The sequence below is a fragment of the Culex pipiens genome, chromosome 1 (assembly GCF_016801865.2).
Source record: "Culex pipiens pallens isolate TS chromosome 1, TS_CPP_V2, whole genome shotgun sequence".
NCBI classification, from domain to species: domain Eukaryota; kingdom Metazoa; phylum Arthropoda; class Insecta; order Diptera; family Culicidae; genus Culex; species Culex pipiens.
In genome coordinates this window covers 38,667,622-38,681,954 of record NC_068937.1, presented here as the reverse complement: position 1 = coordinate 38,681,954, position 14,333 = coordinate 38,667,622, and the positions used below count along the sequence as shown (strand labels likewise).

At 36.4% G+C, this 14,333-nt stretch overlaps 1 protein-coding gene across 1 annotated transcript in view; it reads right to left on the bottom strand.

Annotated features, from left to right (window-relative positions):
* Positions 1 to 14,333, bottom strand: part of LOC120423868 (uncharacterized) — a 37,284-nt gene that overhangs the window by 9,376 nt on the left and 13,575 nt on the right. The window lies entirely within an intron of this gene.

Below are 14,333 nucleotides of genomic sequence, written 5' to 3'. Positions count from 1 at the left end.
GTGTCGGTGGTGTGTTGATGGTTTTTACGACGTACTGCGAACTATCCCGAGAATTAGGTAAAGATTAAACCAGGGTGGCCACCTCGGGAAAAAACCGGGAAAACCGGGAAAAACCCGGGATTTTTATCCACCGGGAGAAAACCGGGAAAAACTCGGGAATTTGACAGACAAACCGGGAAAATATTTTGAGTTTAGTTAAAATTTGACGAAAGCCTCTTAAATGTATTCAATAAGTGCTTTTCTCAATGAGAATATTATTCCTCTTATTCTAAATGAAGAATTTGCGAAAACTATGTGTGAATTTGTGTAAAAGACTCATGCTTCTTGGCTATGGATGTTTTTTTCTGTTGTATCCTATGATATTTTAATTTGGCGAATTTGTTTTTTTTAATAAAGCAAATTGTTTGCTCTACAGCATGGCTTTGGCGTTCTCTATTGCGAGATTCTCACTAGAAACAAGGTGTCCAAAGGCTTGAAACGGTGAGGCAATCCAAATCTCTTGGTACACCTAAGCTCCCATCCTTCCCGGTATTCGAACTAACGACTTTTGGATTGCTGCGTAGGCTCAACTCGAGGGGAAGCATAAACTTTGGGGTCCTCAGAAACACGTGCACCTTGTTTTTTTTTTCGAAAATATTTAGACGGGACCGAAAGGGTTTTCTCCAAAGTTTGTATGGAGAATTTGTGTTACCGACCAGCAGCTCTACCAAGACAAATAACGGCCTAACCTCTTAGTTAGGTCAAAAAATGCCACCAGGGACGACTGGAATCAAACCAAGGCCAACTGGGGTGAGAGGCAATCACTATGTCACCGGACCCACATAAATGTTTGATAAGAAACAAGTTTTGCGATCAAATTGGCGTATCAATCAAGTATCAATAGAAAATTTACACAGCCGTATGATTTTTGAAGTCTTACACTGACCTACAAAAAATGACAAGAATGACTGCACAGGCTCAACTCCAGGGGAAGCATAAAGTTTGGGGTCTCCAGAATCACATGCATTTTGAATTTTTCAAAAAAAGTTTGTCGGGCCGAATGGTTTTTCTCCAAAGTTTGTATGCATACAAACCAAAAATGGTATGCAATATGTAGGAGAACCGAACCGCACTAATTCTCCATACAAACTTTGGAGAAAAACCATTCGGCCCAGACAAACTTTTTTTTGAAAAATTCAAAATGCACTTGACTCTGGGGACCCTAAACTTTATGCTTCCCATCGAGTTGAGTCTGCGCAGAAATTGTGTTGGTCGGTGTTATTTCAATAAGTCTTCAATTCCATTAGTGCAATTCAAATATATTTCAATTTAAAAATAATATCATAAGTTTGCTGTTTGTAAATATAATTTTATTTGATATTATTTTAGATTCTCAGCCAAACATTATTTTAAGGACAAATTGCAATGATTAATTTTCGAGTACTTATGTATGATTTTAAATGTCTGAAGTATTTAGTATGTACTTTAATAAAACATTGGAAAAAATATCTTTTTTGCAAAGTTTTCAATGTCGTTTGAAATTTATGTAAAATTTTCAGATATTAAAAAAACTATATTTTTAGAATTCTACTACAAAAAAGTCACTATTAATACAGGCAATCACTTTTAGGTGGTTACTACATCAACACAAAAATTGAGTTCATGTTGAAAATTATGTGTTGTTGAAAAAATCGCAGCACGGCCATTTTTACGATTTTTTACCGTTTTGTGTTTTGGGTTTTTTAGAAAGTTGAATTAATCTTTTCTATGAATTAAAATTATTTTCGAAATCTTATCCCATCAATACATTACTTACCGAAGATACTAAATCGATAAAAAAAATGTTTTTTTTTTTACATTTGTATGGCACTTTTCCTGCACTGCTGCCAAAGTGTATTTATACATTTTTGTTTGGACTAATGGTGCAAAAATACTTTTTTGGTTAAAAAGAAAGTACTCACATTCATTAATTGATGATTCTTCGAAGAATCGTACTTCTTGAATTCACAAAACCCTTTTTTCAAAGAAAATTTACGAGCATTTACATAAATGTTGATAACAATGTATTTTTGCAAATATTTTCTACAAAATTAATAAATTGAAAATGACATTTCCTGCTTTCTAGTAATATTTTAATGTTATTTTAAAAATCAAAAAAGATTTATTTATTTTTATTTTGAGTTTGTAAAATCTGTAAAGCATGATGATGAAAAATCCCAATCAATACTGAAATCAGAGGTTTCGAATGGAAACAGATAAAAACGGCTACGTTTACAACTTAGGGGAGAGTGGGGAGACTTGATCCCCTTTTTTTGTATCGCACATAACTCTGTCAATTTCTCACAAAATTATGAACTTTTTGCATGAATTGAAAGCTTAAACATTCAACTATGTTTGGCTGATAAGGGTATTTCACCAGATAAACTCTTCGAATCATGCCAAGCGTTTTAAAAAAATATTTTAAACCGGCATTTTCAAAATGTTGGGGGTAATTTGATCCCCCTTACAACATTTTGAAGAAATCTTAAGGACAATGTTTCTTATTCATCCAAACTTTTAATTTTCTATTTGTTACAGCAATTTCACATTAAACCTGTACGTTTGTGTTCAAAACATAACAAGTTTAGCATGCAAAATATTTAAAAACTTAAATTTTTCTTTTTTAGTCCAAAATTGAGCATGTTTAAAAAAGCTGGTAACTTTGTTTACAAAGCTTTTGAAAAATGGTTCAAACTGCAGCTGCCCACCATTGAAAAAACGGCTAATATCCACTTTTGGCAAAAACGAGATATTAGCACCAGGTGGTAGAGGATATTCCAACGCATCTTCTGGAACTTGAATTTTACTGAAATAGTGTTCAGACTTGGGTGCCGATGCGAAAAACCAAACGGCTAATATGCCACTCTTATGGAAAATTGCCTTGACGGAGATTTTGTGACAAACACTAAAACGCGTTTTTCTCGGAATACTTGATTTGGCATAATAGCCGAATTTTCAATTATGGGCAGTGCAGTAAGTTATGTACAACTATACTAAAGGAAACTATGTACGAAAACCCAGCCCAATTATTTAATCTTGAGGCTGATTCCAGTGACTGTAAAAATGCAGGGATCAAGTCTCCCTTAACGCACTTTTTTAAACAATTGATTGTAAAAATAGTATGACGATAAATTTAACGTCAAATGCGTAAGGGTTTTGAAGTTGATATGTTTATCAAACAATTCATGCATAAAAAATATTTTTTTGAATAATTTTTGAGTGTTTTCTATACTTATCAAAGCAAAGAAAAAAGATCTCTTGGAAGTTTTTTGCAGCACTTTTCAGAAAAATGTGTGTAACTCAATCAAATTTTTTTTTATTTTTTTTTTTCTTTGTTTTCTACAATGAGTTTTAGTCAATTTCGCACAACTTTCTATAACAAAGCTAATTGTTTTACCCACATGTTGACGAGATACAGGCTTGGGATCAAGTGTCCCCGGGGATCAAGTCTCCCCACTCTCCCCTACTTGCTTTGTACTCATAATATTTGAAAGCTTTCTTGAGGAATTCAAACTATGAACCAAATGTATGCGTTCAAAAAGTATGTTGATACTAACGTTAGCCTAAAACATTGTAATTTGATTTAAAAACATTCCGGAAAATTCCTTCTGATCTCGGGAGAAAACCGGGAAAAAACCGGGAAATTGAAAATCGAAATCTGGTGGCCACCCTGGATTAAACCTTCTGTGCCCATTCAGAGTATCATTGCACCATTGCAAAATTAGCATTATCACTGTGAAAAAAAAATCTACATTAAATCCTAAGATCAAAAGGTTGAATAAAATAATTACACTGAAATTTAAAATGTCACTTTAAAATTTAATATTTTATATTTTGCCATTGGCCGGTTCGCCGGTACACGGAAAAAATCCTTTATTTTTATTTGACTATTAACTATTAAAAGTTGATTTCAAAAAAAAGTTATTTTTTTATAATTTTCGTAATTTTTGTATAAGTTTTAGGAAAAGAGAAATCTTTTGCGCTAAAGTTTAGGATAATGCATAAACTGAGATACACAAATTGAGAAAAGAGACTTTTGGAAAAAAATGTTTTTAAATAAATTTTTAAAAATATAACAGATTCAAAATCAAATTTAAGTTGAAAATTACGTATAATTTTATAAGATTAATGAACTGTTTTCGAGTTATAAGCATTAATAGCTTTATTTTTTTATTTTTTTCGCGAAAAAGGTTATTTTTTTTTTGCTAATTAAAAATCTTTATGGAGGAAAAGTACCCCTGCAGAAAAATGCACAGCTTCTTTAAGTTTGAATTTTGTGAAAAAATTGTTTTTCTCGAAGCCATTAAACTAATTAGCCCTCATTTTTCAACCTGCGTTAACTGGGAAACTATTGGTTTGTACTTCAATGTTTAAAAAATAAAACTTGAAAAAACAGCTCTTTTTTTAATAAATTCGAAATTTCAAAATCTAGAAACAAAACATATTTTGGACTTTCTAAAATGTTGGGCTTGAGTTTTAAATTTCAAAATATGTTTTTAAGAAAAAAGCACAACATTTCATAAAAGTCATTTTTTAACATTGAAAATCGAATCAACAGTTTCCGAGATTTCCCGAGTTGAAAAATTAAAGCTAATAAGATGATACTGAGAAAGTTTTCTCAGCTTAATAATGGCAGGGGTGCTTTTCCTTCATGAAGTTTTTTTTTGAAATTGCAAAAAAAAAATATTTTTTTTACAAAAAAAACCTTAAAATGCATATTACATAAAAACGGTACGCATAAAGTGTTAATAAAAAAAAGTAGAGTGATTATCAATTGCCAATTGGATTTTTGATTTTTGAAATTTTATTCGACTATACAGTCTACACTCAATTATACAAAGTTTCGATTGTCCGAGGGTTTGTATAAAACTTTGGATATTTAAATTATGAACAAAAATGCGATTTTTTTATTTTCTTATTTTGAACAAGAAATTCGAGTTCGGCGACCCTATTTTAGTCAAATTTGATTAGCTGATTGCCTATTAAATACAAATTACATTTTTTTCAGTATTCAGCACCACCATTTTGGCCGCCATCTTGGACTCGAACATTTTGAAATACTTTAGGTAGTTTTGGGTCATACTTAAGCTAAATAAAAAAGACAACGAAAAAAAATGTTTTTTTTTTGTGTTTCGATTAGGCTGGTACAAATTTTAATTGAAGTTAAAGGCAAAAAGGTTTTTTTCTAAAAACTTCAAAATTTTAATGGAAATTTAAGTGAATCAGCTGAAAGCAATTTGAAATGCACTACCCTGCGTATAGAATCATTTTTAGCATGTTTGGGTTAATGTTGGAATCTTTTGAATTTTTGAAAATTTTCGATGTTTATTATCGCAAAAAGTTTTTTTGCTGTTTTTTTTTGTTTTCGTCAAATTTTAATGATTGCAAAACAATTGAACTAGTGTAAAATGCATTTCAAAATACTTTTTCCATGCAAATGATTAAACTATTGCTTGTTATCTCAATATTTATATATATTTTTTATTTTTTTCCCCTTTAATTTTTTTTCTCCAGAAACCATCATTTTATCTAAAATTCTTATCAAAAAGTGAATTTTTTAGCCCACTAGAACATATTTGAAAATAAAAAAAAAGTGTTTTGGGACTTGAATTTTTAGTGATAAAAAGTCAAATAAAAATATATTTTTTCCGTGTACCTGTTTTTTCAGGCAAAGTCCTAATCAAAACCTACAACCTTTGCCGAAGACACCAAATTGAATAGAAAGATTTAAGTATATTCCAATGCCTTTTTTTGTACAAAGTTTCAGTCAAATCGAAAAATAAAGAGAAGAGCGAATTACCCCCCTTAATTATTTCTTTATATTTTGCAGTGGACGAAAAGTGCCAACTTTTAAGCTATAGGGTATGACAGACTTTAGTTTTTCGCCAAATTATGATTTTCCGGAAAAAAGAGTGATTTTCTGAATTGACTTAATTCCCTTTCACATGATCAACAACAACAAAAGATGGTATGTTGTTGAAACGTGGAAATTATAACAAATTTTGATGAAATTCATAGAAATTTTTTGATTGATACTTGATACTTTTTTAGGAAACTTGTTCTGAAAGCTGTTCTCTACAATGTGATTGATTGGCATTTTCTCATGGACAGCTCTAATGCAAACACTTAGCCGTTAGATTTAAATTCTTCCACATTGCATTCTGTCTCATATATAACACAATTGCAACGACAACTCACAAAGTACTCAAAAATCAGTTGCTTTCTCATCTGCCCATGAATATGTGGTGCATATCTGCGTTTATTGTTCAACAACATTGATAACCTTTTCTCGATTTCACTCAGCACAGTGCCAGAACCGGCTTATCATTTCAGTCCAGTACGGAGTGACTAAGAGCTACCCGGCTTACTGACCGTCATAAACCAGACGCTGCTGTATCAAACGAAAACGTCAATTTAAATTCCCTCTCTCTTTGTTTGTAAATAGTAATCAAAACCAACCAGCTGAAGGTGCCGTTCGTTTCGTTTGGTGGGAAGGGTAGAAAAATCGCCGCGATAAGAAGGGTGAACAGTGCAAATCAACGCCGCGCGAATAACGCAGAAGATCTAGGTCAAGACAGGATGCCACTGCCAATTCTCGCAGAACCTTGTGACGACGACGATCTCAGTTTGAAAATGACTAATTCAGGACGCATCTTCTGGGCAGTAAATTTCAAAGAGCGACAAAAAAGTTACTCAATAAACCCAGATTATTTTGCATTCCAGCGTCGGAAAATGCAAATTACGACACGTCTGGTGTGCGATATAATACAATGTAGGTAGTTCAGGTTGAAAGCTTGAGCAACTTAAAAAATCTACTCTAGACACGTTTTGCAAAGCACGCTCGAAGGAAGAATGGCGAGAGGATCGCAAACAGGTGATTAGATTCAAAGATCATCGCGAGAAGAAGTCTGGGTGCGTTTCTAGAAGGATCGTCCAGATCAGTTCCTGAAGTGATAACAATAAATTGCCTCAAAAAGTCTCTAAAGATAAGAGGGGAGTTGATCGTGTGCAGAATTAAAAAAAATGTCTTAATTCGTTAAAAGTAAAGTTCTAGCTTGCGTAAAAAACAGTTGCGCAACTTCCCTAACACGCCACGTTTGCACTATTTATAAATTCTCAGTGAGCACAAAAGTGCCATAACTCCAATTACAATCGCATTATATCACCGCTAGCTTTCGTCACACTGTAATCCAAAGACGATTATTGACCCCGTCCACCAGATATCCCATGGTCAGCTCCAGTACAAGAATTGCGTGACTTTTTGCGCGGGATAATCCAATATGTTTGAATAATGCAACTACGACGCCGTGTAGTATAGAATGCAGCAGGCAAACATTCCCCAGTGCGGCTTCGCGATGCAATTCGCGATCGATTTGTCACAATACCTCCTCGTTTTTTTTTTTATTCTGATGGACATATCCAGGTGTGTTATTACACGTCAGGTGGTGACACAACGTTCTCGATTTCTACGACAGGCGAAGAAAGAGGACGAGAGCGAGTGTCAAGAACCTGCAAAAAAAAAAAAACGCAGTCACGTTCGTCCGGAGTGGTCTCCTTGTTTGGCGAATCGCGGCCCAGTTGTTGGACGATAAGTAGATTTCAGTTGCTAAGCAAAATCTTTGAAAGAGTTTAATATTTTATGAACTCCGATTATTGCACCGTTTCTTGGCACCGCAGCTCGGCGGGCACATCGACCGATGCGTTGAAACTTCAAACTGCATGTTACACATGGGGGGAAGGGGGCAAAAAAATATTGAAATAACAAGCTATGGTTTCAACAATTGCATGGAAAAAGTGTTTTAAAATGCATTTTACACTAGTTCAGTTGTTTTGCAATCATTAGTTTCAAAAAAATTTAAGATTTTACGAAAACAAAAATTTAAGCAAAAAAAACATTTTGCGATAAAAACATCGAAAAAATTTTTTAAAAAATATTTTTTTAAAATCAACCTAAACATGCTCAAATTGATTCTAAACGTGGGGAATGCACTTTAAATTGATTTCAGCTGATTGCAGTTCAACTTCCATTGAAATTTTGAAGTTTTTTGAAAAAATATTTTTTTGCCCCCAGATTTTTCGGGCCAACTTTGAAGAGGGGGGGGGGACAAAAACTTTTAATATTTTTTTTTAAATTTTGTACCAGCCTTTATTGAAAAGAAAAAAAATCACAATAATATTTTTTCATTGGGAAATAGAGATATTTTCATTGAAAACATGACCTAATACTGGATATTTTACAAAATCATCTCATAAAAATAATCTCAACTCCGGTACCAGATTTAGGCCACTGCCAATTTTATTTTAAGTTTTTTATAAATTTTCACCTTTTCTATGTGTTGATTAGTGCATCCATTCCCGGATTTTCCGGGACAGAATCCCCGAATTATCAAAACCTGGAATTCCCGGATCCCGGGATTTTTTTAAGTTTTATACCGATTTTCCCGGAATTGAAAAAAAAATATTTTAATCAAGAAATTTAGAATAGGTTGAGAAAATAGTGAAACAATTGAATACTTAGGTTTTAAAAGCACTAAAAATGTTATTGAGCATATACAGTACTTGTTAGGTAATTGGGCGTTGTTTAACTGGGCTGCTTTTTAACTGCACGGAAAAAAGTTAATTCCCGAAATCGAGAATTGTGTTCATGAATTTAAGAACCACGAAGGAATTTATTCATGAGTATGGTGAATTTGCACTATACTGCCGTTTTACGGCGATATGATGTATACGCCATTTTGGAGATTTTCAATTTTATTGTACAGTCTGATAAAGAATCTTAAAAGCTACCTCCTGACGAAAGAATTTTTCAAAAAACTGCTCTGGGGCCCATTTTATTAAGCAAACAAACTATGATGTATACGCCAATTTTACTCATCATGATGTATGTATACTAGGGTGGGTCATTTTTTTCGAAAGTGCTTGTATCCGGCTGAAATAAGGGCCATCTTGTAGGGGGTACCCATAGGAACTCTCATACCAAGTTTGAGCGCATTTGGTTGAAAACTGGCTTGTCGCTCGGGGGTTAAAGTTTACATGGAAATTCATATGGGAAATGCGTGATTTTACTTCAAACGCTCCTACAAGCTAAGCGACAAACTTTAGTCCACACTTACACTAGGTAGCCTTGTCGGGGGTGGTCCAAGGAACATTTTTCTCTAAGGGTTCATGGTCATCCGTTCAACCCTGAGCTTACGCAACGCAGATTTATCCGGCGGCGCCGGATTCCTTCAAAATCTCCGTTTTTATGGTCAACGCATGCTACGAAACTATGAAGCATTGTGTAAATAAATGGCAAACACGACGCCAAACGTCAACCCAATGGAAGCATGAATAACGTTTCATCCAATAACATGGAGAGACACTCGGTGAAAAAACCTGTGCCAAAAAGAGTTTCCTCGCCGTGTACCGTGGAAGTTTCGTGAATCACAAAAAAAACTAAAACCCCCTCATTGGAGCTTGGCCATTTGCTAGTGGCCACGGTATTCACCGAGAACAGGTCGCATCACTGCGTGCATCAATTCTAAGTGTATAACTATGTCCAACGGCACGGGAAGTGTTTGTTGCGACGAATGTCTGTGCAAGATCCGGAGTGAGTCTAGGCGATTGGACAAGATCCATCAATGTGGGGAAAAAGTACCTACTGGCAGGATTTTGTTGTCGTCGAAGGCACTTCACTTTTTGTCTCACGGCTGGCTTCTTACGATGTTACGAGCATCGGTTGGGGTTCTTGTTGGCTACAAGTCGATTGTATACATGATGCATGTGTTCGAATGCCTAGTTCAACCCGGCGGTGGACAGTTTCACCCTGCAGCACGGACAGTTGAACTGCTTTGCTGCCCGCATGTCCCTAAATGAGCGTTATTTTGTAGGTAACGCTTCGAATTTTAAAGCAAATTGGAATAAAATGTAAAAAAATATACACATAAATCTCTAACAAAGGATTTTATTCAATCTAAAACATAAAAAAACATGGAATCACTTTTATTTAAGCTAACACTAACTCTATATACGTTCTAGAAATACGTTGTTCGTTTGCCACACGAATCGCGTTGGAACAGCTATCAACTTAACTCGACCTTCGTGTACCGGTCGAACTTAGTTAATTTTTCCTCGTCCACGTTCCTTATATTCGGCCCTGGTCATCAAGGGCGTCGGAATCATTCCCGTGTTTCGAACAGGACTTTTTGCCCCAGCCTCCCACCGCACAGTGGGAAAAAAGGGCCCAAAAAATTACCGAAACATGATTTCTCGCAAACCATCGATTGCTATATATCAAAAGCTTCGTTTTTGCACCAGGAACAATATTCCGTTGAAAAATCGCACTGCACGGACCGGTGGCCGCAGTTCTGGCCACCGGAAGATCCGGATTTTTGGAAATTTAATTTAAATTATACAATTGTGAACTGATTCGCTTTCTTCAACCATGAATAGTCAGGCAAAACATTCATAGAATAATATAAAATACCTAGGACCCATTGGAACCGGTTCCACCGATCTCCGGTGGCCAGATCCGGAACCGCTTTAGGAAACGGAGCAATCTAGCCATGCGACGTATCAAACTTATTGGTTTTGGATGGGGAGTATCCTTAAAATGTTGTTTTACCTCCTTGACCGGTTCCCAGGTTCTCCGGTGGCCACATCCGGATACCATAATTGGAAAACGCCTGAAATCACTCTTGCGACATGTCAAACTTTAAGATTTTAAAAGAGAATTGTTCCCGAATTGGTCATTTGCACCCTGGACCGGTTCACAGGTTCTCCGGTGGCCACATCCGGAACCGGGTTTTGGCATACTTGAATTAAAGATGCCTCAACTTTTTTCTCTCTCTTTTAAATCCTTAAACATGTCGCAAAAGTAGTTTCTGAAAACCGGTTCCGGATGTGGCCACCGGAGAACCTGTGAACCGGTCCAGGGTGCAAATGACCAATTCGGGAACAATTCTCTTTTAAAATCTTAAAGTTTGACATGTCGCAAGAGTGATTTCAGGCGTTTTTCAATTATGGTATCCGGATGTGGCCACCGGAGAACCTGGGAACCGGTCAAGGAGGTAAAACAACATCTTAAGGATACTCCCCATCCAAAACCAATAAGTTTGATACGTCGCATGGCTAGATTGCGCCGTTTCCTAAAGCGGTTCCGGATCTGGCCACCGGAGATCGGTGGAACCGGTTCCGATGGGTCCCAGGTATTTTATATTATTCTATAAATGTTTTGCGTGACTATTCATGGTTGAAAAAAGCGAATCAGTTCACAATTGTATAATTTAAATGAAATTTCCAAAAATCCGGATCTTCCGGTGGCCAGAACTGCGGCCACCGGTCCGTGCAGTGCGATTTTTCAACGGAATATTGTTCCTGGTGCAAAAACGAAGCTTTTGATATATAGCAATCGATGGTTTGCGAGAAATCATGTTTCGGTAATTTTTTGGGCCCTTTTTTCCCACTGTGCACCGGACGCCGAATTGATCGGGATTTTCGTACAAGAACACCACCACCCGACTAACTTTTTCCACACCACGTCCTGAAATCAAGAATATTTTTGGGGTCCGGTTTAACTGCAGGTTTTATTTTTCATACCTTTGAGCGTTAATGTGGACATGAGCTCCATCCCATTCAACAGGAAACTGTATGACGAATATTTGCCAGTGGGCCAGCGAATTCGACTGTTGTTTCCTGCTTCCATTGGGTTGACGTTTGGCGTCGTGTTTGCCATTTATTTACACAATGCTTCATAGTTTCGTAGCATGCGTTGACCATAAAAACGGAGATTTTGAAGGAATCCGGCGCCGCCGGATAAATCTGCGTTGCGCAAGCTCAGGGTTGAACGGATGACCATGAACCCTTAGAGAAAAATGTTCCTTGGACCACCCCCGACACGGCTACCTAGTGTAAGTGTGGACTAAAGTTTGTCGCTTAGCTTGTAGGAGCGTTTGAAGTAAAATCACGCATTTCCCATATGAATTTCCATGTAAACTTTAACCCCCGAGCGACAAGCCAGTTTTCAACCAAATGCGCTCAAACTTGGTATGAGAGTCCCTATGGGTACCCCCTACAAGATGGCCCTTATTTCAGCCGGATCCAAGCACTTTCGAAAAAAATGACCCACCCTAATGTATACATTGAGAATTGATAGAAGTCAAATTCAATACTGTTTGAATGTTGATTTGAGGTTTTGGGACCAAATCAAGACTGGGCAATATGTTATTACATTATTTCGAATTAATTCTTAAGGGGACGTCCATTAGGCATCATCCATAAAGTACGTCACGTTCTGAGGGAAGAGGGGGGTTTTGAGCAAGCGTGACGTTGCGTGTTAAAAGCATAGGGAAATCGTGACAAAGGGGGGTGGAGTAAATGTTGGCCGATTTTAATGTGACGTACTTAATGGATGACACCTTATCCACATCCACGTAGACACTTTTTTGAAAATTCTAGACCCACTCACCTCCCTTGCGGACAATTGTTCATGCAAAAAAATGTGTTTATGGAGCTTAGACAATCGCTAAGGGAGCGTTCTTTTATTACGTAACGCAAAAAATCTGATTTTTATACCCCCCCTCGTTACAAAATTTCCATACAAATTTTAAAAAAATTGTATGGAGCGTAACACGGCCTCCGACCCCCCCTCCGCCCCCCAACTGCGTTACGTAATAAAAGAACGCTCCCTAATACCCTCCCCCCTCCCCTAAAGTATCCACGTGGACAATGCATTACGGGATCCGCTCAGCTATCAAAATAGCTGGCACAAAAAATAAAGCCAGCTTTGATCGAGCTATGTATGCATACATCATTGGGCAGGAAAAGTAGTGATTTTTTATTGCTATTTTTTCGGCCAAATGATGTTTGTGGTTTAAAATCATAGAGAATAGGAAAAAACAAGAAATTTTGTAGGGGCCACATATTTATTGTACTTTTTAACAGTTTCTACAGAGCAGACCTTAAATTAGTCATTTTAAATTGAAAAAAATTACAAAAACAGAAAATCGTGTCTACAGCAAAATCACCTCAATGGCGTATACATCATATCGTCGTAAAACGGCAGTATAAACGTGAATGTATTACTTCGTGGTTCTCAAATTCATGAACACAATTCAAGAATTCGGGATTTTTTTCCATGTGGGCGTTCGATAACTGAGCCGTAGCCCAGTTAAAAAGCAGACAAACGTCAAAAAAACCAAAACAAACCGAAATATCCGAGGGGTTTATGAACTTTAAAAACCGTGTTCAATAAATTAAAAAAACTTTTATTTAATTTCAAGTCACAATTAAAGAAATAAAATAAGTATAAGCATTGTAAATAAATTTGAGAAACTTTTATTTTTGTATCTCATCAGGAAAATATTATTCATCGGTGATCCATCCCAGTTAGCATTCGGTGACTGTGCTACGTTCTCAGCCCAGTTCAAGTACTGTAAAAGCATGCTTTAATTAACATCCAAGCTCCCAAACTCGAGAAAAAGGGGGAATTTCAACCCGGAAGCATGTTGACAGCTCCCATACAAACTGAGCGTACCTCTTTTTTTGGGCCCAGTGGGCCTAAGATGGCGGCCTTCGATGTTATCTAGCCAAACTTTTGAAAATGGCGAATAGTTTAAATAAATATAGTTTTTGCCTTGTTTTGGCAAAATAAACAGTCTGGAATCATTTTCTCAAAAAAACTTGTTTAGAGATACGCCACGTTCAAATATTAGTCTAGAACAGTTGAAGTGAGCGTGCCGCGAAAGCCGTCACGAAAAAAAAGTTTCCCATGCAAATTTTGAGTTGCGTATTTAATGGGCGGACTCCGACGAGGCCCACTGGCCATCTGTCGGTGAATACGCGCAACTCACGAAAACTGTCATCTTAGGGTCCGGCTGGGGAATTTCTATACAAATTCTCCTTTTTCTTGAGCTTGGGAGTTTAGGTGTTAAGGAAAATTGTTTGAATTTTAGTGTACACACACATCCGTAAATTGCCTTGCTCTTCAAGTGTTATCTTTGTAATTAAGTATATTATTAAAAGATTGGAAACTATATTTACACATATTAGGGGAAATCTAGGAAGAAATATACAGCAATTCCAGCCCAAAACAGGAATTTTTTAGGTATTTTTTTTTCTCGACCCTCTCCGATTTTAATGAAACTTTGTAGACATGTTATCCTAGGCATATATAAGCCAATTTGTGTATATGGAGTCAGTTACACTCGAAAATGACATTTGAGAATAAACAATTCCACGATCCCTTTGACAACTGCTGCCGGGAAAAGCTGGATAAGCCCACATCGTGCGATAGAGGATGACATCATGGACGAAAGCCGCTCCGACATCGAACATCG